Genomic DNA, 24,709 nt, shown 5'->3' on the forward strand with positions numbered 1-24,709 from the left:
TGTGTTGTTCCCAGTGCACAAATACTGCATGAGTGTTCATTCTCTATTTTTTTTTTTTTTTTTTTTAAAGGAAAGACAGAGAGAAGGAAGGAAGGAAGGAAGAAAGGGAAACATCTTTAAACATTTTCTTGTATTCTGTTTCTCCGTTTTTTTGTTACATGGGCTGGGGCCGGGAATCGAACCGAGGTCCTCCGGCATAGCAGGCAAGCACCTTGCCCGCTGAGCCACCGCGGCCCGCCCCTCATTCTCTATTTTTTTAATCTCCCAAAAGTGTATTGATTAAACAGCAAGTAATATGCACAATACTGCATAACTTTCAACTTGCGACTGGATTCTTATTTAAAAAAATAGATTTAAAAGGCATTACAAAGTGGATAAAATGGTAAACTCACAAGGGCTCACCATTTTGTAAATGCAATTTTATTGAGTTATACTCACACAGCAGCAAGAAACCATCTAAGACAATCACTGATTCACATAGTTGTGAAGGGACACCACTTTACTAATACTTGACTGGATGATATCTAAGAATGAAAATAATATTTATGTTCGATATTACTTTTCTTTTATGAATTGGTATTATTTTTAAGCATTCTTTAACCATACAAGTAATTTTGTTTCAGAACATCAGTAAAAAAAGGGTGCTTATCAGCCATTCAAATTAGCAAATCCTAGTTGATTAACTTTAAAAGTCATTTTAAATTTAAATTTCAGTTAAGTATTCATGGAGACACTGTTGAAGATCCATGCTGGAGAGCTGACTATAGGACCTGTCTGATAATGGCTCCACATGACATTTGTTATTATATATTACTAACACATTTAGTTATTATGTATACATTTTCAATTAAATAATGACATAGGACAGGTTTTAAAGTAACAGTAAGAGAATCTGAGTCTGGGAAGAGAAAACATCTTATTAGGAGATCAGACTTTCCTGGAGGAGGAAGCTTTTAAATTGGGACATAAAAAATGGTTACGATTTCAACAGATAATTAGAGAGAGAGAGAACTTCCTGCAGGAGATGTAATTAATAGTAGGTGCAAAAGGAACTCAAGAGAAGTGCAGGGAGAAGCAGCATGGGGACTTCTCTCGTTTTTCTCTTGGGTAAGGACTCACACCATCCTTCATACACCTCAGGCTAGATGCTCACTATAGTAATAGTGATTAGAGGATAATGACGATTATGCAGTCATTAGGAACTTGGGAAAAGTGCTTTATTCCTTCTGCCTGGTACATTAATTTCCCAGTTATTTTTTTCGTACCTACAAACATATTAGTAGCGAGCAATTCCATTTTTGCCCCCACTCTAATCAATTGTCTACACAGCAGCAGCCAGAGCAATCTTTTTAAAATGCAAATATGAATACCTCACTCTTTTACAAAACAATAATATAAACTCGAAATAATAAAGTAAAACTCACAGAGTTTGACCTGACTTAGGGCTTGTGAAAAAGTTCTTCCTTCTACCTAAAAAAACTTTTGCTCCCAAACTTACTCCCTCATTACTACAATTTCCATCATTCATGTATCAGTTAAAATGTCAGTTTCTTCCCTAACTAGTCCAAAAGAGCTTTCCTTTTTATTCTCGTTCATGCTAGCTACTCTTTTCCTTCACTGTGCACGCCGTAGTTACTGTACCTTCATCCATGCATTGACTTCTGCAATGACTACAGACAAGCACCCCGTCCGCGCCGCCCCTCCACCCATACGGACTAGAAGCTCCATCAGGGCAGGACTCGTTCTGGATTTGCCTCACATTGTAGCCTCAGTACCCGGCCTCACATCTGAAAGAGAGGCGGCACGCAATACATGCTGATCAAACAAATTAACTTGCAATTGGAGTTCACATCCTGAAACACAACCACATTGTTTTTATAAAAAGAGTGGCTTATTACAAACCTCCTGTTTTCATTGAAATCCAAGTTGGGCTAGTAATTTTACAATTAAAGAGAGAAAATATTTTTCAATTATCAAATTCACGGTCAAAATAAATTAATCTTGTTCTTTGTTGATTTGATTAGCAATGCCTCTATAGTTTCCAGTCATCTGAACATCCAGCTTTTTGCTTGGCAAAGTCAGAGCAATCCACTTCCTGCTGCAGCCCTGGAAAGCTATAGAAGATTAGCGCAATGCAAAACAAAACAGTATAATTTATAACAGTGAACTTTCCACTGGCTCTTAGCCTCACAGTCATCGAGTCTGGACAAGGTAAAGGAGGCGGCCCTGGATGCTGAGTGAGCCGGGTAAATGCTAAAATTCTAGTTCAAGTTTTCCTATGCCATTCTGAGTAATGGAAAGAAAATAGTTGAGTGAGAAGATAGTTGAGAAATCATGTGTGGCAGATTGAGTTTTCCAAAATGCAAAAAAAAAAACAAAAAACAGATCTATCTCACGTTCTTATCTGCAGCATGGCCTTCACTCCAGTCATATGGTGAAGTCGGTGGACCCCTCTTTGAGTCTCGGTGGACTTGAGGCAGCAGACAAACTGTGTGACGTCTCACACTGGTCAGAAAAGGCAGTGTAGCTTCTATCTGGTTTGTGGGAACACTTGCATTTGGCTCCTGACCTACCTTGAACCCTACGACTGCCGTGCTGTTAGGAAGCCGAGCCGCACGGAGAGGCCAGGTGTAAGCATCTGGCCGGCAGTCCTGGTTTCCCAGTCTTCTCTGCCCATTGGTCAGATATTTCAACACAGGAGGCTTCAGGGGATTCCAGCCTCTAGTTGTCTTGGCAACACATCCTTTGAGTCTTCACAGCTGAGGCCCCAGACATTAGGAAGCAGAGACAGTCCAACACGCGCCCTTTCTAAATTCCTCAGCCCACAGGAGCCATGAGGACAGTAAAACGGTTTATGTTTTACATTGCTAAACTAGGGCGGTTTGTTATTTCTCCCCCCATGAAATATTATTATAATCAGATACTGAAGATATGGGTCTAATTTGTATTATTGAAATAGAAGTAATTCAATTATATTTTTCCTCTAATAGGTTCAAATTATTTCAGAGTTCATTATCGCTGATAACTTCAGCCCCCACTGTAATGAATTACATTTTAAAATCCCACTGAAATACAGCATCAAGCGTTTCATCAACTCTTCTAGCTACAGTGAGTGATAATTCGATGCTGTCTTTCAGAGGCTAACTAAATCATCTCCAACGTCCTTTCCATTGCTAAAAGATCAAGCTTCTTATCAGTGGTGTGCTAGTAAATGATACTATTTGGGGGGAAATATATAGGATTTGTAGTCAGTGTAAATGCTCCCCGCCATGGCTGGTTCCCTCGTGGACCCTGAGTGTGCTGTGGGAAGATTGCATTTGATCGGCTCTTGTGAGTCATACGAGCCAGCCCCAGCACGTATTTTTCTTTTAAGGCAGAGAAATATTGGATACATTTCTAAAGTAATCCCCACAGAAGTTATGATTCTTCAGAACTGTTCGGGTTATCTGAGAAATTTATCTCCTGGTGATTAACAAATATGGTATAAATCATGTCAGAAACAGTGGTGTGCTATAGCCAACCAACATAGTAAATGTATGTTTAACTTTTTAAAATGCAGGACTACATGTCTGGCCTTACCTCACTGCAGATTTCATTCCATTTCGCTGATGACTAAGATGTTGAACATATTTTCACGTGCTTATTAACCATTCATATATATTCTTTTGAGAGGTATCTATTGAAACCTTTTGCCCATTTTTAAGTGATTTGTCTTTTAATTGCTCATTTGAAACATTGCCTTTTATTTTCTAGATATCAGTCTTTTGTATCTAATGAATCTTTTCTCCCTTTATGTGACATGCTTTTTAGCTTCATGACGGTGCATTTCAAAATATATTTTATCATTTTAATGATAAAAAATTATCTAAAAAGTCTTTGCCAAAACAGACAAGATTTTCATCTAGAGGTTCTATAATTTTAGCTTTTACGTTTAGATCTATTTTACCTTTTAGGTATATGTTAGATCAAGTTCATTTTTGTGTATGGTGTGAGGTAAGTCTGGTGGTTCATTTTTTCCATATAAATATCTAATTCATCATTTGCTGAAAAGACTATTCTTTCCCCATTCTACTACCATATTATTTTTGTCAAAAATCAATTGACCTTATGTGCTTGTGTCTATTTCTGAAAAGCCAACACTGTTCCATTTATCTACATGTCTACCCTTATACATGACCCTATCTCAGTTGTGTAATATTATATTAAATCTTGATATCAAGCAAAATAAATCCTCCAAATTTTTCTCCTTTTTTTTCAAAATTGTTATGACTAATCTTAGGTTCTCTGACTTTCCACAGAAATTTACAGGATAAATTTGTCAAATTTTACAAGATAAAAAATTGATGGAAGTTTTATTGGGATGGGGTTGAATCTATACATCTGTTTAGGAATAACCAGCATTGTATCAATTTTAAATTGTAATGATGTATCTATTTAAATTCTGTTCAATTGTTTTCATTAATGTTTTCTAGCTTTTGGTGCCCAAGTCTTGCATGTATTTTTTTACATTTTCCCAAAACATTCATATTCTGGGGTGTTATTTTTAAATGCTAATTTTAATTTCAATTTCTCTATTGCTAAAATATAGAAAAACAACTGGTTTTTGTACACCAACCTTGTAATCTGTGACCCTACAAATTTTATTTAGTGTCCTTGTACCAGTTTTTTAGATTTCTTAAGCTTCTCTTTGTACAAGATAATGTCATCTTGAATCAAGGGTTTTTCTTATTTTTCTCTAATCTCTACGCCCTTTACTTTCTTTTCATGCGTTATTATACCTGCTAGAATACCCAGCATGTTGATGGATGCCCGTGGTGAGAGCAAATGTCCTTGCCTTTTTCCAGATGCTGGTAAAAATTAGTTTTTCACCATTAATTATGATTTGTGGATGCCCTTTGTCAAAATTGAGGAAGTTCCCTTATATACCTAGTTTGATAAGAGTTTTTATCATGAGTGTATGTTCAGTTTTTTCGAATGCTTTTTTATATCTCCTAACATGGATAATCGGGTTTTTCTTCTTCTATTTACATGGTTAATTACATCAATTGAATTTTAAATGTTAAATTAACCTTGCATTTCTGGGATAGAGCACACGTTCTCATGATATATCTAATATATATTAGATATTGCTGGATGTGCTTTGCTAAAATTTTGTTGAGAATATTTGTGTCTGTGTATAATGAATGTTGGTCCATTTTCTTTATTTTTGTAATGCCTTTGTCAGGTTTTAGTGTAAAGATTATTATTCTCTGATACAATCAGTTTGGAAATATTTCCTCCTCTATTTACTGAAAGCATTTGGATAGAATTGTGTCATTTGTTCCTAAAGTTTTGGATCAGACATACCAGTGAATACATCTGGGCATGGAGTTTTATGTGTGGAAAGGATTTTAGTTATAATTTCAAAATTTTTACTTGAAATAGAGCTATTTAGCTTTTATACTTTTCTTCAGATCATTCTGGCAATTTGTGTTTCTCAAGGAATTTAAGGAATTTTTCCATTGCATCTAAGTTGTCAAATTCACTAGCATCAATTTGTTCATAATATTCCCTTCTGTCCTTTTAATTTTTTATAGAGACGCCCCACCTTTCATTCTTGATATTAGCAATGTATTGCCTCTCCCTCTAACACACACACACACACACACATTCATTCTCTTACTCTCTGTTATTTTGACCAGTCTAGCTATTCCTTTTTGCTTTTGACTTATTGTCTTTCTTCTATCTATTTTGTGTTTAATTTTCTTCTTTTTCTAGTTTTGCTTTTTTTTTTTGAAAGCTTGGATAACTGAGTAAAAGTGCTTTTACTTTTATCCCTTGTCAGTTGTTTTTTTTGTTTTACAAACATCAATAAAGAAAGAAAGAAAAAAACACTTATCAATAAGATGGTAAAAGGAAAGGAAAAGTAAATTCAATAACCTTAATAACTATGAGTTCATCTACAATGTACTCATGCAGAGCTTCTGATCATCAATTTGGCTTTATACATATGATTCTGTATCTAAATGAGATATTTTTAATGTCTTAAAAAATAACAAGACAATGATTAATAGCTGTAGGAAAGATAGAGAAAATGAACAATTCTAGCAGTCTCCTAATGGACCCTAGGTTTTCATTTCCATGATGCACCTCAACTCCAAACTGTGCCAAGAGCCGCACGTCCCCCACAGGTGCCCTAAGTGCAGCAAGGCACACTACTTTCTCAAAACCTGTCCAAAGGCAGTTTGGGGAAGACTGTTTCAGCTTCTTGAGTCTCTTTACTGATTTCTTCTCTACCCAATCTTTAAGATGCATTGTTTCCCAGCTTCCACACTTAACTACCCTTTCTCACCAATTTATTCCCTCTGCCTGTGCAGAGTAATCAATTCCTACATCTTTAAACATAATCTATATTCTAATTTCTCAGAAATCTCAATCTTCAATATCCTTCTGCTTTTCTGAGATTATCTGGTACTGCATAATTACTCAAAATTCAAATTGCTCAAAATGTTCATGGATTCCATTTTAGGCTCACCCAGGTTTTACTTACAATGCACTAGACATGCACATACCATCACTTACTTTTCTGCTTATCATTTGTTCCTATCTCAGTTAATGGTGTCGATTCAACCCTGTCAGTCTAGCAACCTCAGACTCATCTTGGGATTCTTCCTTTACTTCATCATCTATCCAGTTTGTTATCAAGTTCTGAGGATGCCATGTCATCTGATTGATCCACATCCCCAACTTTATTGGGCAATTCCAGCATTATCACCTCTCTCACTGACCACTACAATAATTTTTAAATTCATTTTTATGCATATCCCCCTACCCCTAATTTTCATACTTTCTCTAGAGCAAGGATTTTCAAATGTTTTCCATAAAGGGCCAGAGAGTAAATAATTTAGGCTTTAATAGCTATAGTTCCCTGTGGCAACCACTCAACTGTATTGATATAGTATGAAAATTGATATAGATAATCCATAAATTAAGGACATGGCTCTGTTCCAATAAAAAGTTCATTTACAAAAAATGGATGGCAATCCATGGACTGTATTTGAAGATCCCTGATCTAAGGTTATAATTCTAAAAATGAATCTGAGTGTGACCCTTAATATCCTTGTTTGAATTACTTTATCTATAATAATATTTCTAAAGTATAGATTCCATAGAGACCTGTGGAATTATAATCATGTCAGATGCAAAATTATCTTACTATATTAAATTTGCAGGTAATATTTGCATGGAGTCTATCTTTGTACATATTAACTTGCACTTCAGTAGCAATAAAGAAAGGCATAAACATCCAGAGAATAATTTCTTGTTATTTTAAACAATGGTTTAAACTACTTAATTGTGTAGTGGAATAGTATTTTGAAAAATTATCCACTGTATTTTTCATCTAAGTAAATCTCATAGCACTTCTTCCATTGATGTGGAGGAATGAATAATAGAGATGTCCAAACTCTGCCAAGAATGAGACCAATTATTTGTTCACTTTCAAACTTCCAAAATCAACTCTTGCAGCTCATTTTAGGTTCAAGAGTTGGGAAAGCTATGGCCTTATTCTGCAAGAGTCAGGTTTGTTGAGAGGAAAATAAAAGGCACACAGATTCTGGACATCAAGTTTTGGGAGAACCAATCATAGAATCCCTACTCTCGTCGGCAGGTAGACAGGCTGTTCTGTCAAGTCCAACTTGAGACTTTCCAGGCCGATCTATTGATCCCCAAACTACTTTCCAAGCAAAAGGGAAAGAATAAGTCTAGCTGGTTGAGAACCCAGTCTGTCTGGAAATTATTTTGAGTGATGTGAGACAGTCAATTTAAACAAAAAGAGATACTTCTGTAGTTTGGGGGGCAAAGTTGATTTTCTCCTTCCCCACACATATTCACATGGCTGTTGGCTCCTTATCCTCAGACCTTGGGGTGTTAGTTCAGATTATATGTGGGCCCTCGAAAGCCTGGGATGTAGAACGGGACCCTCTTATCTGGGTCTCAGTGGGGTAATGACGCCACCAGATATTGAATCTCATAAACCTATGGTATTTAAGACAATATAGGATTGTTGAAATGGTGGGACTGAACCCATAATCCAGAAGCAGATGCAGACATTTATAAAAACTTGGTATTTGACAGAGAAGGTGTTAGCAACAACCGAAAAAAGGTTATGCATTCGATAAATGATCCTGGGACAACCGTTTGTCCACATGGAGGGAAATGATTAATCTCTGTTTCACACCATTAAAAGTCAGCTCCAAGTGAATTGAAGAGTTAAATGCAGAAGGAAAATTTTATTTTTTCTTTATCATTCAATGATTTATTTCTGGTACTTAAAAAAAAATCTCTGTTGCCTCTATCTCATAAACATGTACTTCATCATCTTGATCATTTTGTTGACTTCTTTCTAGGCCCATTATTTACTGCTACTGTCTACCTTGTGCCTGGGCTGTCTACCCTGCGGGGTGAGGACCGCATCTGTTTCATTCACCTGTGTACACATTGCCTAGTACACTGTTTAACACACGGCTCATTCAATGATTGAATTGCAAGGAACTACTTATAATGGAGAACATATTTTAAAGAGTACTAGTGTTAATTTCATTTAACTGTAATGACACTTAAATATGGAGAAACACTAAACCAGAGGCCACATCTTTTAGTTTGTAAAATCACAGTAGATAAATAAATTAAATTTAAAGATGGCAAAAATCATAAATTTGAAACTAATAGGATCAAAGATATATGATGTTCTGAAATTAAACCATCAATGTTGGGTTGAATAGTAGAAATATTGGTTCTTTGGATCTTGAGTATAATATGTCATATCTGAGTCATTGTAAGTTCATATTTACAACTATAATGAGTTTTCATACACTATTACTGAGGGATTTAAATGCAATAGTCTTTCCTTTAATAAATTGAATTCATCTTTCTCTAGAGCCCAGATTTTCACTAATGACAATAATAATTTTGAGTGTTTAGTATGGGTCAAGAAATGTGGTATTATTTTTTCACATAATTAATATGTTTAACTCACTATGATAATTTATTCATTTAACTCATCTTATTAACTCCAGTGACTCTTGCCACTTGAAGACAACTCAATCACTGCTGGTTTGAGACTAAATCTGGGCTCAGGATTTATATTCAGTCAGTTCAAAGATTCCGTGTTTAAACTCCTTCATGTCTAAGATTATTCTTCTCCTCCTCGTTCTCTGAATGGAATCTAGATTTAGGAGGCATTTATGTAGTGCCCTGGTAAGGATGAGACAGGGAGCTTGGCCCAGTCACTTCCCATCTGGTTTTGGCCTGGTCCATTTACCACCTGGGGTTCCACGGCCTGGGCCCAGCTCCCACTGGCCTGACCTCAGAAGATCACAGGTAAGACTGAAGGGCTGGTCTGAGACAGGGGGTTGGTTCTTTTGCCTCTGGATTTCCAGGGTTCTTCAGGGAAATGGGACACCGGTAGAAATTATGGCCAGGCTGTGGGACTAGCTTCTTCATGTCACATGCATTTTCATGCACACCTCATAAATGTTAAGAGCAAGCTTGAATGGGAGAAAAAAGTTTTTTTCTTCTTTAAGAGACTCTTTCACATTATCAGTTTCTATTTTCTAGCCTCAATACCCCTGTGCTTCCTGATAGTTTTTCACTTTATTGTTGCTTTCTGGTTATTTTCTTACTTTTTTTTCCAATATAGACATGCTTATGTTTTTAAATATTTTATTTTAATATTTAATATATTTTAAAACATTTTATCTGGCTTACTTACATGTTTCACATTGAGAGGGTCATTCAGTATCTAATGATACTGTCAGAAAACAGTCATTCACTTGTCTAAGGTGTCATAAGAGCTTTATCATTTCAAACAAGCTCAAAGAGAATCATTCTGAACAGCATTATATCAATTATCTTGTTGCTTAACAAATGACCCCCAAATTGAATGGGTTAACACTGCAACAATGCATTCTCTTCCATGGCTCTTTGGTTGGCTGGGCAGCTCTTCTGCAAATCTTGCCTGGGCTTTCTTGAGAAGTTGCATTTATCTTGTGGGTCTGCTGAAGCAGGAGGGTGGAAGATGGCCTCGGCCACAAATCTGAGGCCTCGGGTGGGAGCTGAGAGGCTAGGGCTGCTCTCTCCATGTGCTCCCTCTCACTCTTTTAGTTGAAGCAAGTCACAAGCCCTGCTTCTTTCAGAAGGGTAGAGAAATGGGTCTCATCTCTTCAAAAGAGAGAAACAACCGCATTACAAAGTGTGTGGGCAGAGGAGGCATGAGTCATTAAGTGTAGGGTCGCCAGAACTGCCAAATAAAAATGCAGAGCACACAGCTAAATTTGAAATTCAGATAAACAACATATAATTTTTTAGGAAAAGTATGTCTCAAGGACATATTTATGAAATTCAAATTTAACTAGGTACCCTGTATTTTATCTGGCAACTATAATTAATAGTCATTATGAAAATGATCCACTACAAACAAGAACTTTTAACCTCTCCATAAAACAGTCATGGCCTGATTTTGGAAATCTCTATCAATAAATAGTGTTTAAAAACATATGTGCACAAATGTTTTAAAGTGTAGGTTTCCAGAGTTTAGAGCTCTTTGTATCTATTCACTGCTCATGAATAAAGAAAGTGACAAAGCCAAGAAGTGATTTTTATTTGGCTATTCCATTGCCTTTGAACACATACTCCCTCCATTAATCAGTTTGCTAGATTTATAAATCAGATTTACCAATTCATCCATGTCCATTCTCCTTCTCACACCTCTCCCAGCACACTGAGAGAACGAAGAAATATTCATTCAATCATAAAGAAAGAAACCATTCCAAGGGTGGCTCTGGTGAATGCGGATTTCCAGGTTCTCTCTCGGTTGTACCCAACGACGTCTGTCCCCCTAGTTTCATCTCCAGCCCACAGAATCTGCTCTGATCTCCCTGTCGAGGGTAAAACTACAGGGCCTCTGACAGAGGCCAGCCCAGGAGACTTGCTTAAATGGAGCATAGAATTTTTCTAGGAAAAAATGTCTTTTTTATGATTTTGCTGAAAAAGGCTTATTCTGGCAAGACCAGATACTACCTAATATTTATCTTCAGGGTACCTTACTGTGTACTAGGCTTGGGGTACATGTGACCCCCCCTTCCTCAAGGAATACCATTTAATAGATGAGGAAACATCATGGACAGATATATAAATATATAAAGACAGTAGGGTAGAGAGCATTTTTCCAACAATTAAAGGAAGAGAGTGGGTGGTAACCAAAGAAGCTTCAGTGTAGCACGTGAATCATTAACAAGGATTTAATGGAGGTGGGCGTGGCAGACTGTATAGAAAAAAGAAAACTATGGCAAGACAGCTGGTGTTCTCCAGGATGTAGTCTCCCCCTTTTCCCTTTGTAATGAGCCATCAGGCTTTATCTGGGCATGTGGTCATCTGTAGTGAAGACCATGTTATAGCCTGTCTCCCAAAATGCTGTGTTGAAGTCCTGCCCCACAGTCCCGTGACTATGCTCCTATCTGGGAATAGGACCTTTGAAGATGACATTCATTGGATGGGGCTAAACTGGATGGGGGTGGGCCCTACGCCAATGACTGGTGTGCTTAGAAGGAGTGGATATTTGGACGCTGGGAGACTGAGAGAACGTGGCCATGTCACGGAGGCAAGGTTGACATCTGCCACAGACTGCAGGCAAGAAACTGCCAGAATGCTGCAGATTTCGGAAGTAGCCCAGCCCTGCCGATGCCTTGATTTCAGACTTCTAGCTTTCAAAACCGAGAGATGGTAAATCACAGTTCTAGCAAGCCGTCCAGTCTGTGATACACCATTAGGACACCCTCAGCAAGCTAGGATGGTCTGCACTCCCCAGACGCCACCACAGCCAGGCCCTCTTACTGGGTTCTAGGCAATAAAACGTAAATGAAAACATTATGTGCAATTTCTTGGGAAGATTCTTCCTAGGGAGGACCTGGTTTTCCTCAGCCCATCCCGCTTCTGGCTGGCAGGAAAAAAGCCCTTCTGGAAAGTGAAAGGGAAGCCTGCTGGTGGGTGGGAACAGGAAGGCGGCCAAGGTTTGGTCTCCAAGAGCACGCAGTGCCATCCTCACCTGCAGGAGAGCACGCAGTGCTATCCTCCCACCTACACGAGAGCACCAGTGCCATCCTCACCTGCACAAGAGCACGCAGTTCCATCCTCACCTGCACAAGAGCAGTAGTGCCATCCTCACCTGCACGAGAGCACGCAGTTCCATCCTCACCTGCACAAGAGCAGTAGTGCCATCCTCACCTGCACGAGAGTGCCAGTGCCATCCTCACCTGCACGAGAGCTCGCAGTGCCATCCTCACCTGCACGAGAGCACCAGTGCCATCCTCACCTGCACGAGAGCACCAGTGCCATCCTTCCACCTACACGAGAGCTCGCAGTGCCATCCTCACCTGCACGAGAGCACCAGTGCCATCCTCACCTGCACGAGAGCACCAGTGCCATCCTCACCTGCACGAGAGCACCAGTGCCATCCTCACCTGCACGAGAGCATGCAGTGCCATCCTCACCTGCACGAGAGCGCCAGTGCCATCCTCACCTGCACGAGAGCACCAGTGCCATCCTCACCTGCACAAGAGCGCGCAGAGCCATCCTCACCTGCACGAGAGCGCCAGTGCCATCCTCACCTGCATGAGAGCATGCAGTGCCATCCTCACCTGCATGGTCTGCCCTGCGCCAGCTCATTTCCACAAGCAACAAGTGAACTTCTGTCCTGTCAAAACCCTGCTTGAGGGGTTTTCTACCCAATTAAATAACACCCACTCCTAACACCTATACAGCTTAATGGCAAAATCAACTGCTTAACAAGAAATAAAAACTATGGCTATCAGAATCTATTTCCAAAGAGGAATGGTCGTGTCATGCAGTTAGGAGCTCCATATCCCCCAGGGCCATTCAGTCAGGTTTCCAATTGCAGACCAAGGAGAGAGGGAAAATAGTCAAGACTAACTCTGAAGGAGCCTGTCATTGAAGAGATTTATTTTCAAGAAGAGGTCACAGGTTCAAAAAAGAAAAATAAGGATTATTTCCATGAAATAGCTACAGCCAATTCTTACCAAATCAGGCTGAAAATAAGTACAAGCCAAAGTTGCAGGGAAATTAGATGTAACTTCTGGCCAATCTCTCTTAACCCACACAATAGTGCTGTAATTGTGTTGTAGAAGAGCCCAGAAAACATCTCATATGCACACCATTTTCTTGAATATCGATCCACACAATGATAAGATAATTAAATTACTGTACTTTTAACAAAACCTGATTTCCTGGAAATTTAACTTGCTCTTTTTTTCCAGCTGACAAAATCCAAAATAAACATGGCAAATTGAGCATTACTTCCCAATTTGAAAAATAATATCAACCTTTATTTCAAGCACAATTAATTTTCAGAAATTTCTATTACCTTTACTGAGCCATTGATGAGATTCTCCAAAGAATGATTCAAAATGCAGAACAGATATTCCTCACTTAATCTTTTTATTTCTTTTGGATTTCTTGCTTTTAAAGTTGCATCAACTATCAGAATGGCATTTTAAACTTCAGAGACGGAATCATATTTTTTTCCTTAACGTCTACCAATATCTTTCCACAAAAAACTGCAGGCAGTTAAGAAGTTTCATTCTAATCACACATTTAATGTTTTTTTAATATCAGAAAAGGCATTTATTACTGTACTTCTCATTTTGGATACTTTTTGATTGTGAGACTAACGATGGTTGTTCTGACAGATCGTAGGACAGGGTAAGAGATGAAAATGTTCTTCACACCTTCTCCCACATAATGACCAAAACTGGCCACACTGACTTTATTACAATTGAAACAGAAATAAATCTCAATTAGTTTCCCAGAACACATGAAAGGAGATATTGAAAATATATCCAAAAAATAAACCCTGCTGCAAGTATTCGATGTAAATATTCCCATCTTAATATGTAGACTGGTTTTAAAATCTATTTGTCCTGACATTTCTTCCAAAGGTTATGAGGCAAAATGGTTAAACCAATAGATACAGGAATAGAGGACTCTAAGAAGCTCAATTCTTTTTTTTTTCTAAACTGTAAAATAAGTTTATTGGTAATGATAGTATATATATACTTTATCTTCAATATTTGATGTTATAAACTTTAGGGCCTTTGAGACAGGCAGGATCTTTGTATGTAACTAGTGTAAAACCCATTATTTGAACCCTCTTAATTGCTTTTGTGATTTCTTTCTGTTTCTTCCCACAAAGACCTATTATGTGCCTTCCATAAATGCATCCACTAAATGGAGAAATAAACTGGGACAAAAGCTGTACATTTTTATTATCTACTCGTTTTCCACACAAGATACATTTTTAAGAGGTTCCTCCTAAGGATTTTCCACTGGGATGGGCAGGTCCTCGTGGCTGGTCACCTCTTTAGACTGTCACCAGCCTCTTCTCGACAGCACAGACTGAGACCCGGACCCTAGGAGGCAAACGGCAGTCATTGCCAAGGGCATCGCCGTCTTCCTGCCTAAAGCACTGCAAACAGCAACCACAGCTGCCAGGCTTCCTCGTCCTTCCTGTTTGAGAAACTCAATTCTTTGTAGATTTATTTATATAACACCACCCAAGCTATATCAGGCATACAGAATCGCCAGTGCTTTTTAATATTGTTTTCCCCCCCATCTCAACTCACTCAAATCACTCTCAAATAAAAGTCATCAATAACAGCTTAATCAAGATATCCACCAGAAGTTTATCAGTCCTTGCTTAACATGACCTTTCTGTGGCCTCTGACAATGATGAATGCTCCCTTCTTCCAGAAAATATCTTCTCTTAGTTTCTAGAGCACAATTTTCTCTGGGTTTCGTGCTTACATCACTAAGCAATTCTAAGGCGACTTTGCTGACAACCCCTTATGACAGACCCTGCAGAGTTAGCATTAATCGTGGGGTTTCCTCTTGTCACACATTCCATGGTTCAAGTTCACTTGCTCATGATGACCAATTCTCTAATATTATCAGTCTCAGCACTCTCTCCCAAGTGTCAGTGGCTGAGCAATTTCAGACAGAGTCGAGAGGTTACCCTGGAGGTTATTCTTATGTATTATATAGATAACCTTTTTGGTTTATGGTCTTTTGGAGTGGCTGGAAGGAAGTACCTGAAACTGCTGAGCCGTGTTCCAGTAGCCTTGATCCTTGAAGACGATTGTATAATGATATGGCTTTTACAATGTAATTGCGTGATTATGAAAATCTTGTGTCTGATGCTCCTTTTATCCAGGGTATGTATGGACAGATGAGTAAAGAATGTATGGATAAAAATAAATCAATAATAGGGGGGAATAAGGCATAAAATAAATTGGGTAGATGGAAATACTAGTGGTCCGTGAGAGGGAGGGGTAAGAGGTATGGGATGTATGAGTTTTTCCTTTATTCTTTTTATTTCTTTTTCTGGGGAGTGATGCAAATGTTGTTAAAAAAATGCTCATGGTGATGAACACAGAACTATGTGATGATGTTGTGAGCCATTGATTGTACACCATGTATGCACTGTGTGTGTGTGTGTGTGTGTGTGTGTGATGTGTCAAAAAATATTTTTTTAAAAAAAGATTCCTTGCTGAATACCTGTTATATTCTGAATTTTTCACCTGGATAACTCAAAGAAACATACCCATTCAATGTTAGATTTCTTATCTCCCTCCAAAATCTCCTCCCTCTATCTTTACTCAGCTACAAAAGCTCCCTTCTTCTACAAACAAGATGCTTTTCATATTCATCTTTTTTCTCTCAATCTTGATTCCTTTTTACCTTGCTCAGCAGTGCACTGGACTACTGCAAACATCAAAAAAATAAGTGAAACACAAAAATGAAAGAAAATAAAAAGCTTCCAAATAATCTTCTTGCTCTTAATTTCATTCCATTTCCATTCTACCATGGCTTATGTGATTCTCCCAAAAGAAATGTCTACAGTAGCCACTTTCCTATTTAAAAATCTTACAACAGGCAGTGTTCTAGTTTGCTAGCTGCCAGAATGCAATATACCAGAAACAGAATGGATTTTAAAAAGGGGAATTTAATCAGATGCTAGTTTACAGTTCCAAGGCTGAGAAAATGTCCCAATTAAAACAAGTCTATAGAAATGTCCAATCTAAGGCATCTGGGGAAAGATACCTTGGTACAAGAAGGCCAATGAAGTTCAGGGTTTCTCTCTCAAGTGGAAAGGCCCATGGTGAACACAGTCAGAGTTTCTCTCTCATCTGGAAGGGCACATGGCAAGCACGGCATCATCTGCTAGCTTCTTCTCCTGGCTTCCTGTTTCATGAAGCTCCCTGGGAGGCGTTTTCCTTCTTCATCTCCAAAGCACTGGCTGATGGACTCTCTGCTTCATGGTGCTGCAGCATTCTCTGCTCTTTTTGAATCTCCTTCATTCTCCAAAATGTTTCCTCTTTTATAGGACTCCAGAAACTTATCAAGACCCACCAAATGGGTGGAGATATGTCATCACCTAATCCAGCTTAACAACCACTCTTGATTAAATCACATCTCTAGGGAGAAGATCTGATTACAGCTTCAAATATACAGTATTGAATAGGAATTATTCTACCTTTACAAAATAGGATTTAGATTAAAACACGGCTTTTCTAGAGTACATACATCCTTTCAAACCAGCACAACCCTTTATGAGCCCTTCTAACAGATGATGGTTTACCATTTATGAGCCCTTCTATCCTGATGCATTCTCTGAAAATATAGATGATTGAAAGATTCTGAAATGAGTTTTTGAGAACATAATTTTAGTTGGTATTCTCACTTAATTCTATATTTAAAACCATTAAATGTGAAAAATCACCATGTATTTATAATGAGAGCTCATTGAAATTTTAGAACTCCACAATTTTCTGGCACTGCACCCATAAAGGCATGATATTGGGCTTATTTGGGGAAAAAGCATTAAATATCACCCCCTTCTCCCACCTGAATTTGTTTACTTATAAGAGATGAACACTGGAGTCAGATAAATGGAAGTTTTTGCTGGCTCAAATCTGTTAGGTACACAAGTAAAGCCATGTCCTTTTAATCCATCCCTGTGGGTACAGAGCTATTGTAGGTGGGACCTTTTGCTTAGGTTGTTTCCATGGAGATGTGAACCAGCCATATCAAGATGGTATATTGCATTCCAGTCACTTTAACAAACCAAAACAGATCTTGGTACTAGAGATGTGGGGTGCTTCAATTTGCAAATACCAAAAAAATGCTGGAATAGCTATATAAATGGATAAGGGGAAGATTCTGGAAGAACTGTGAGGAACATAAAAGGAAAGGCTTAGATTGCTTTGGTGAGACAGTTGCTAGAAATATAGACTCTACTTCCAATGAAGTCTTACACAGAAATTATGGACATATTGCTGCAAACTGAAAGAAAGATGACCCTTGTTTTAAAGTGGCAGAGAATTTGGTAAAAGGAAGTACTGGTGTTGGATGGAAGGGAGAATTTAAAAGTGATGCACTGAGATATTTGGCTGAAGAGAGAGGAAAGGGATAAGCTGAGAACTGAACTCTTAGGTACAAAGATACTAGAAATTAATGGTTTGAAAAATTCTGAGTTTCTGGAAGGTGAGTCCCCAGAGAATATAGCCCATGTAAGGATTTAATCAGTCAGCCATGTCAGGACAAGCCAGGGTTGGAAATGCAGTTATCCAGAAAGGATTTGTGGAAAGTCCTGTTGTCTGCCTGATGGCTGGGAACCTGTACATTGCATGCTAAACTGAGATTTTTTTTTTTTTTTTGCAAGAGCCACTGTCAGTCTGAGCTAAAAAGGACAGATGAAGGACAGATTGAAGGAAAAATTATTTTAAAGGTGAACCACAGAAGCCAAGGTCTGGAGTCCAGACACCTCAGACCCAGAGAATTAACCCACCCATGCACATGGAGAGAGTTTCCCCCTGGATGGGGGCCTTCATCCCCATGGTTTGGGATGGTGCTGCCACCTCAGGGCTCTCAGATGGCAGGGGAACTGAGGAGAGGTTGGCCACCTTGCAGCTCAGGCACAGTGTCACTGCCTCAGACCTCAGAGGGGGCACAGCACATTCCCCAGGGATTGGGAAGAGCCTGGCCATGACCCCACTGTTCAGAGAAGGGTGGTCCAACCCCAAAGAGGCAGAGAATCCAGGTGCCACCCAGATGCTTGAAGAGGGTGGGATGGAGAACGAAGTGGTATCCCCAAAGCTCCGCAATATTGCATTCTTCACCCCAGTGCTTGGAGGGAGCAGAGCCACCACATGAGCCCTTGGAAAGGGTGGGACTGCTGCTCTCAAGTCTCAAGGATAAAATCTCCTCTTTCTGTAGATGACTCTCAGACTTTGAAATCTACAGGAGTTTTCCCTGCAGGTTTTTGGAACTATTTGGGGTCTTTGACCCCTGTTTCCTCCCAATTTCTCCCTATGGAAATGGAAACATTTATCCTGTGACTGCCCCTCCTTTGTATATCAGAGGCAGATAACTTTTTCTGAGTCTCACAAGTCCACTGGCAGAAGGGAATTTTGCCTTAGGTCAAACCACACCTGTAACTGATTTTTATAAGACTTTTTACTTATATATTGTTATTGAAATGATTTAAGCTTCTGTGATACTGTGATGGAATGAGTGCATTTTGCATATGGAAAGAATATGACTTTTGTGGTCCAGAAGGTAGAGTGTGCTGATTTGAATCTGTCATGTACCTCAGAAAAGCCTACGTTCTTTCAGTCCATCCTTGTCAGTGCAGACCTATTGTGAGTGAGGCCTTTGGTGTAGGTGGTTTCCCTGGAGGTGGGACCCAGCCATTCAACCAGGTCTAGTCCCCTTGCTGGAGTCCTTTATGAGAGGATAGAAGGCTGAGACACTTAGAAGAGAAGGGTCAGCAGCCGTTGCCATGTACTTTCCCATGTCACAGAGGAACCCCGGGTGCCAGCAGCCTTTCCTCAGAGAAGGAATCTTCCTCTTAATGCCTTAATTTGGACATTTTCATGATGTTAGATCTGTAAATCTGTAACTAATAAGTTTCCATTGAAAAAGCTGACCCATTTCTGGTGTATTGCATTCCAGCAGCTCTAGCAAACCCAAATGTATGTCAAATATCAACTTTATTACTGTATTAGTTAGGGTTCTCTAGAGAAACAGAATCAGCAGGGAACACTCACAAATATAAAATTTTAAAAGTGTCTCATGTGACCATGAGAACGCAGAGTCCAAAATCCGCAAGGCAGGCTATGAAGCTGATGATTCTGATGGAGGATCTGGATGAATTCCACAGGAGAGGTTCACCAGCCAAAGCAGGAAGAGAGCCTGTCTCTTCTGAATCCTCCTTAAAAGGCTTCCAGTGATTAGATTAAGCATCACTCATTGCAGAAGACACTCCCCTTGGCTGATTACAAATGGAATCAGCTGTGGATGCAACTGATGTGGTCATGATTTAACTCTATGAAATATCTTCATTGCAACAAACAGGCCAGCACTTGCCCAACCAGACAAACAGGTATCACCACTTGGCCAAGATGACACATGAACCCAACCATGACAATTATTAATAAAGCCCACATTCTTCTTCAGGCCTGATAAATGCCCTGAATTGAAATTACACTGTTGGACTTGCTAGAGTACAGACAGCAGTGAAGAAGAGACATCTAGTGTACTCAGAAGACAATTAGCTAACCATGTTTTGTTCCTTTGCCCATTTTCAATTATCAATGGGGACTTGAGTGAGTCAGAGGGTAGAGAGAAGCTAAAAAACGTTCTCTCACCATTTCTTCTTCTGGGCAGTGAAGAAGAATTTTCCTCCACTCTATGTAAAAATGAAGGATAGCAGAGAAGAATTCTAAAATATCATTAAGAGCAATATCATCGTTCAGTTTCCTTTTGGTCTACTCTTGGCTCTACATATGGGAAAAGCATAATCTTGAATCTTTGATATATTAAAAGAGTAAAAAAATTAGCAGCTATACCAAGTATTATAACTTTTTTTTCTGTAACATGGCTTGTTTTACTGTTTACTCATGCACCCAGACAGCCATTTATTAAATGCCTACTATGCTCCAGTGTTTTTTTTTAGTCAGCATCCTTAGAGAGCTTTAGCTGGAGAAATGGCCAATCAAATAATAATAATAATAAAATGTGATGTATGGAATAATAAAGGGATGTACATTATAATATGAACCTAAAGTCATGGAACAATTAATTACTGGAGATAAAAAAGGAAACATGGCAATGAAAACACCACAGACTTGATGGCATCCTGAATCAGGCATTCAAAGATGAATAGGAGTTCACCAGGAAAAGATGAGTGGAGAAAAAGGGCAACCCTTGAGAAAGGATGTCCATGGGAAAAGTACAAGCATCTGAGCATGCAGTGCTTCCAAAAGGAGAACTTGACCTAACACTTGATTTTTGTAAAATACTTTCCCTTTTTACTTAAAGTTTATCAAAATAAGGAAACCAAGCCTAGTCTAATATAGTCACAAGAATGTAGAGATGAGGCACTTGGACCAGTTAATAACCAATTGATCTAAGGAATTATCCATTAACCATTAACAAATACCCCTTGCCTCCCTCAACTCTGGGTGATTTCCAGCAGTCATATCTCATTGCTCTTGGCACTTGAAATCTGAATTTAAGCAGTCATGTCTATAAGAACCAAAAATATTTTGCTTCTGGGTCATTAACATTTGTAGAATAATAAGCCATTTGCCTCTCTATGTGGTAGAACACCATTCAGGAATGTGTTCCCTATCTGAATTCATCGGGGAAATAAAGTGGTGCTCTTATTAAGGAAATCCATTTCCTCCAAAAGGATGAAGTATGACAAGGACTGTTTTTCCAACTGAGTGTAAATTTCATAACATCAGCAGTGTGCCGTGCAAACTGCCAAATGGCAAAGCTCTCACACGCCCTATCCTCAGAATACATGAACCCAGAAAGGGCAGAGATTCCATGCTCCTCTGGCAAGCCCCATCCTCAGCATAGCTCTTTAAAAGTCACACTCGTGAATCCATGCCTATCTCTTGCAATCTTTTTCTTTTTTAGATACCTTCTTTCAGGACAGCTAAAATGATGAGGTGCTTTGTGTTGTTTTGGTTTTTCGGCGTGTTTGTTCTTTTAAAACCCTGTCTCTTTCTTCACCGGTGCAGGCCCACTGATTGAAAAGCTTGACCTGCAAATCCAACAGTTGACCTTATCTAGGACCATCTCTAAGTACAAGGTGGACATTATCTCAGCCTGCATCCTGTGTAATTATAGAATTTGGCTGGCATTGCTGAACAGGGGCTGAAATCCATCAGGTTCTAGTTAATCTGCCTTGAGTAACCACAGCTGGTTGGCCGGAAGAAAATGATTATGAAATAAAGTTGTTGTTCTTAATAATAAAGATCGCTGATATGCTGGGAAAGGCCTATCTAAGGTTACCCTTTCTCCACAGAGGAAGGCTCTGGGTAATGAGAGGTAAAAGGAATAATGTTTCTGAAAATCTTCTTTATTCCAAATTTTGTGACTCCTTTTTTCTTTTCACCCTTGCCTAATTCCCCAGCAGTCTTGAATTTTCATTACACTTTAGTGAAACCCATATATGAACCAGTTGGATGTTTTCCAAAAAGACTAAACTAGAAATTTAATGGACATGAGATCAGCTTTCTCTTTTTAAATTAGTCTTCCACAGAATCGTGTCTTGCTTTATTAAGAAACAGTTTATCTTGCAAATGTGGAGGCTATCAGTTATTTGTGTTGAAGGCAGGATGACCATGAATTTACATGGTGATATTGGATAGTTTGCCTCTGATATGTGTCATGGTGTATACAGAGCAAACTGCAGATTCAAAAAGAAAAAAGCAAGTTGGGAAATGCTCCCCATCACTATCTAAACAACCTGAGTGGCTCAGCACACCTCCAACCCAATCACGGTGATCCCTCTAACAGCCAGAGATGATTGCGACGTGGTTTCTCTGGCAACTGTGAAAAGGCACAGACAGCGGAGTGGCGGTTAGGAGCCCAGACTCTGGGTTTGCATTCCAGCTCTTCCACCCATCAGCTGTGCGACCTTGGCAAATGTTTTCTCAACTTTAAAATGGAGGTTGCAATAGAAGCTGCCACTTATGGTTGCCATGAGGGTCAAATGGGTTAATACATGCAAAGCACTTAGAAGAATGCCTGGCATTTAATAAGCATAAATATTTGCTGTTGATAATATAATAAAACAGCTAGCATTGGCTGGATCATGATTCTCTTAGTCGGTAAGTAAGACTTGCATGAAACCTTTAACTCTAAATTTTTGTATCTGATACTTGACTTCAGGATATTAACATTTAACCAAAGGCTCATAAACAAAATGAACTGTGGTCCAGCCTATCAAGTTAACATGTCTACTCAAGAGAAAATAAGGATGCACATAAAAATGATATGCCACGCATTTCGTCTGGCAGGGAAGGATGAGAGCATCAGATGACTTGCAAGAGGCTGAGCCTGGACATGGCAACTCACAAGCTCTTCCCACATACCCACCCCCACCCAACCCCCACCCCACCCCACCCCGCCCCTGTCCTGCCCCATCCCCACTGTTATTCCCCGGAGAGCCCATGCCTGAAAGGACTACAGAATTTCCTCCTACAAAGGAATTTATTTTTGACTCTGGGTTTCCAAGCATATTTTGGCATCCAAGCTTTGGCTGCCGCCCTGACTCTTCTCTCTTCATAATTACATCCCTAATTTAAACACACCCAACAATGATTTTTAATTACATCCGCTTAATTACATCCATACCTACTACAAATGCATGCCAATTCCTCCTTGTCATTGTTTAAGTCAAGTGGTTAATATTAAACCAAACAAATATTTAGAGACATGAAAACAGTCCATGGGAATCTTTGTATCAAAAAGCATGCTTAGGAATACACGAGTTTAATAATTTCTCGTAACTTGTGGTTTCATTTCACATCTTGGCAATTGCTTTTAATCATGTTGCAACACCTCCTTTTACATTTTAATGAATCTTATCTGGCTTTCTAAAAGAGAACACAAGAAAAGTTTTAGGACAGAGTCTAGATATTCATTGTATGATTGTAAGATTTCAAGTCATCAAATATACATTGCTTTATTTTAGTCAGTCCTGAAATATCTTCTTTTATTTCCACTGAAGATATGAAAGTCAAAACATACCGAAACGCATAAAACCCCTTTAAATTAAATAACTTCAACAACTTGCTTGAGAGCCATTATGATGTATTTTATAATCTAAAAATGAATTTCTACCTGAGTACCTATTTTTATAATACTAAATCTGTATAGCTTTTATTAATACCAAGGAAGCTCATTCAAGTTTCCAAACAGGACGTTGTTTTGATCCAAAATAAAAACAAAAACAATTTAAGCATAAACATATTTTTTGTACGTAACAACCACTGTCCATTGAAAGACACACATTTTCTTGATTGAGTGTGACTGGGGGTGGGAGGAGGTGGCGGAGGAGGTGGCAGGGGGGAATACCTTTTTATGACTACAGGGAAACGAACCTGTATTTTCAGTTGTTGAAAAGAGACTGTTCTCCAGGCCCCACTTTCTCAGCAGAAGTTTCTAACGGACAGAGTGAAAGATCCTCCTTTGCAGCTAAGCTCTGTCCCTAGATAGAAAAAGAGGACACATGGAAATACATTACTTTCATAAATTTTCTTTTAAATAACTGTTTTAAACATACCATTTTTTAAAATAGGACATTCACAGTATCCTCACTTTCTGTTCTGTTTTGGGTTTGCCAGTAATCATCGTTTTTTTCTTTAATAATGTTCAATGCTGCTTGTGTTTCCATTCTTAGAGTGAGCTTCCTAACATCTGTTTTCCATTTTTCTTTAATTTCCACTCATGACCTTTGACCCACTCTCTGTGTTTGGAAAAAAACAGGAATTAAACTTGACATTATCTCTAGGCCTTCGCCAAACTGCATAAATTGAAATTTTTAGCCTGCCTTATAGCTAAGAGCAGGCTTTCTGATCACAAAATGAATTCATCTATTGTTTAGGAGGACGTTTCATAACGTTTAAAGTAGGGATGCCAGGGCCTCAGAACACTAGCTGATTGTCCTCGGCCTGTGGCCGCTGTGGACATCGCTCTGGTCTGCGCCAGTATGTTCTAGAACATCTCAAAACCAGCTGTAACATACAGTCCTAGTTAAGACTATTCACTTAGCTTCTCCCACTAGGCTGAAGAATATGGTACCCACATAATAAGAGAATTGTGTTGTACATATTAAAAAGTTAGACAAACGAACAGGTACTTAATGAACATATTTAGGAAGCTAAACAATTCATCAAAAGTGCCTTGAGAATAAGCAAAGAGGACTTTGATTTTATGTTATGTATAATACAACACACAAAGCCTGTGCTTTCCAGGACCCACAGGGAACGAATATTCTGGAGAAATGACTTTTCCGAGTAGTTGAAGGATTATCCAAACAAGCCGTACTTTTTTAATGGCACTGGAATTAATACATACTTCCATGCCTACTCTCTTCTTTTTCTTTCTTTTAATTGCTATAATTTACATACAGTAATATACACCGACTTTATGCATATAACTTGATGAATTTTTCCATATGTGTTTCCAAAGGTCTGTGCCTTCTTAAGCAGAATACACCTAAAATAAATTCTAGCTTTCTTAATAGTCCAAGCTCAAAACTGCTAAACTACAAAGCCCTAATGCCTTCAGAGTCTAA

At 38.8% G+C, this 24,709-nt stretch overlaps 2 long non-coding RNA genes and 1 pseudogene across 3 annotated transcripts in view; all 3 read right to left on the reverse strand.

Annotated features, from left to right (window-relative positions):
* The window catches only part of LOC143666357 (uncharacterized), a 62,723-nt gene extending 60,100 nt beyond the window's left edge, over window positions 1-2,623 (reverse strand). For both annotated transcript variants that reach the window (XR_013167558.1, XR_013167559.1), the window contains exons 1-2: window positions 2,397-2,623; window positions 439-1,787 (exon numbers count right to left, since the gene is read on the reverse strand). This is a non-coding gene — a long non-coding RNA (uncharacterized LOC143666357). The remainder of the gene's footprint in view (window positions 1-438; window positions 1,788-2,396) is intronic.
* Window positions 2,624-14,190: 11,567 nt separating this feature from the next.
* LOC143666146 (small ribosomal subunit protein bS18m-like) lies at window positions 14,191-14,956 on the reverse strand (annotated as a pseudogene).
* A 7,894-nt stretch (window positions 14,957-22,850) lies between these two features.
* Window positions 22,851-23,858, reverse strand: LOC143666158 (uncharacterized). Its single transcript, XR_013167424.1, has 3 exons — window positions 23,731-23,858; window positions 23,514-23,620; window positions 22,851-23,006 (listed from the first exon to the last, which is right to left on the reverse strand). It is a non-coding gene; the product is annotated as an uncharacterized LOC143666158 (long non-coding RNA).
* Window positions 23,859-24,709: the final 851 nt, after the last annotated feature.

Source organism: Tamandua tetradactyla, chromosome 22 (genome assembly GCF_023851605.1).
Source record: "Tamandua tetradactyla isolate mTamTet1 chromosome 22, mTamTet1.pri, whole genome shotgun sequence".
Classification (NCBI taxonomy): Eukaryota; Metazoa; Chordata; class Mammalia; order Pilosa; family Myrmecophagidae; genus Tamandua; species Tamandua tetradactyla.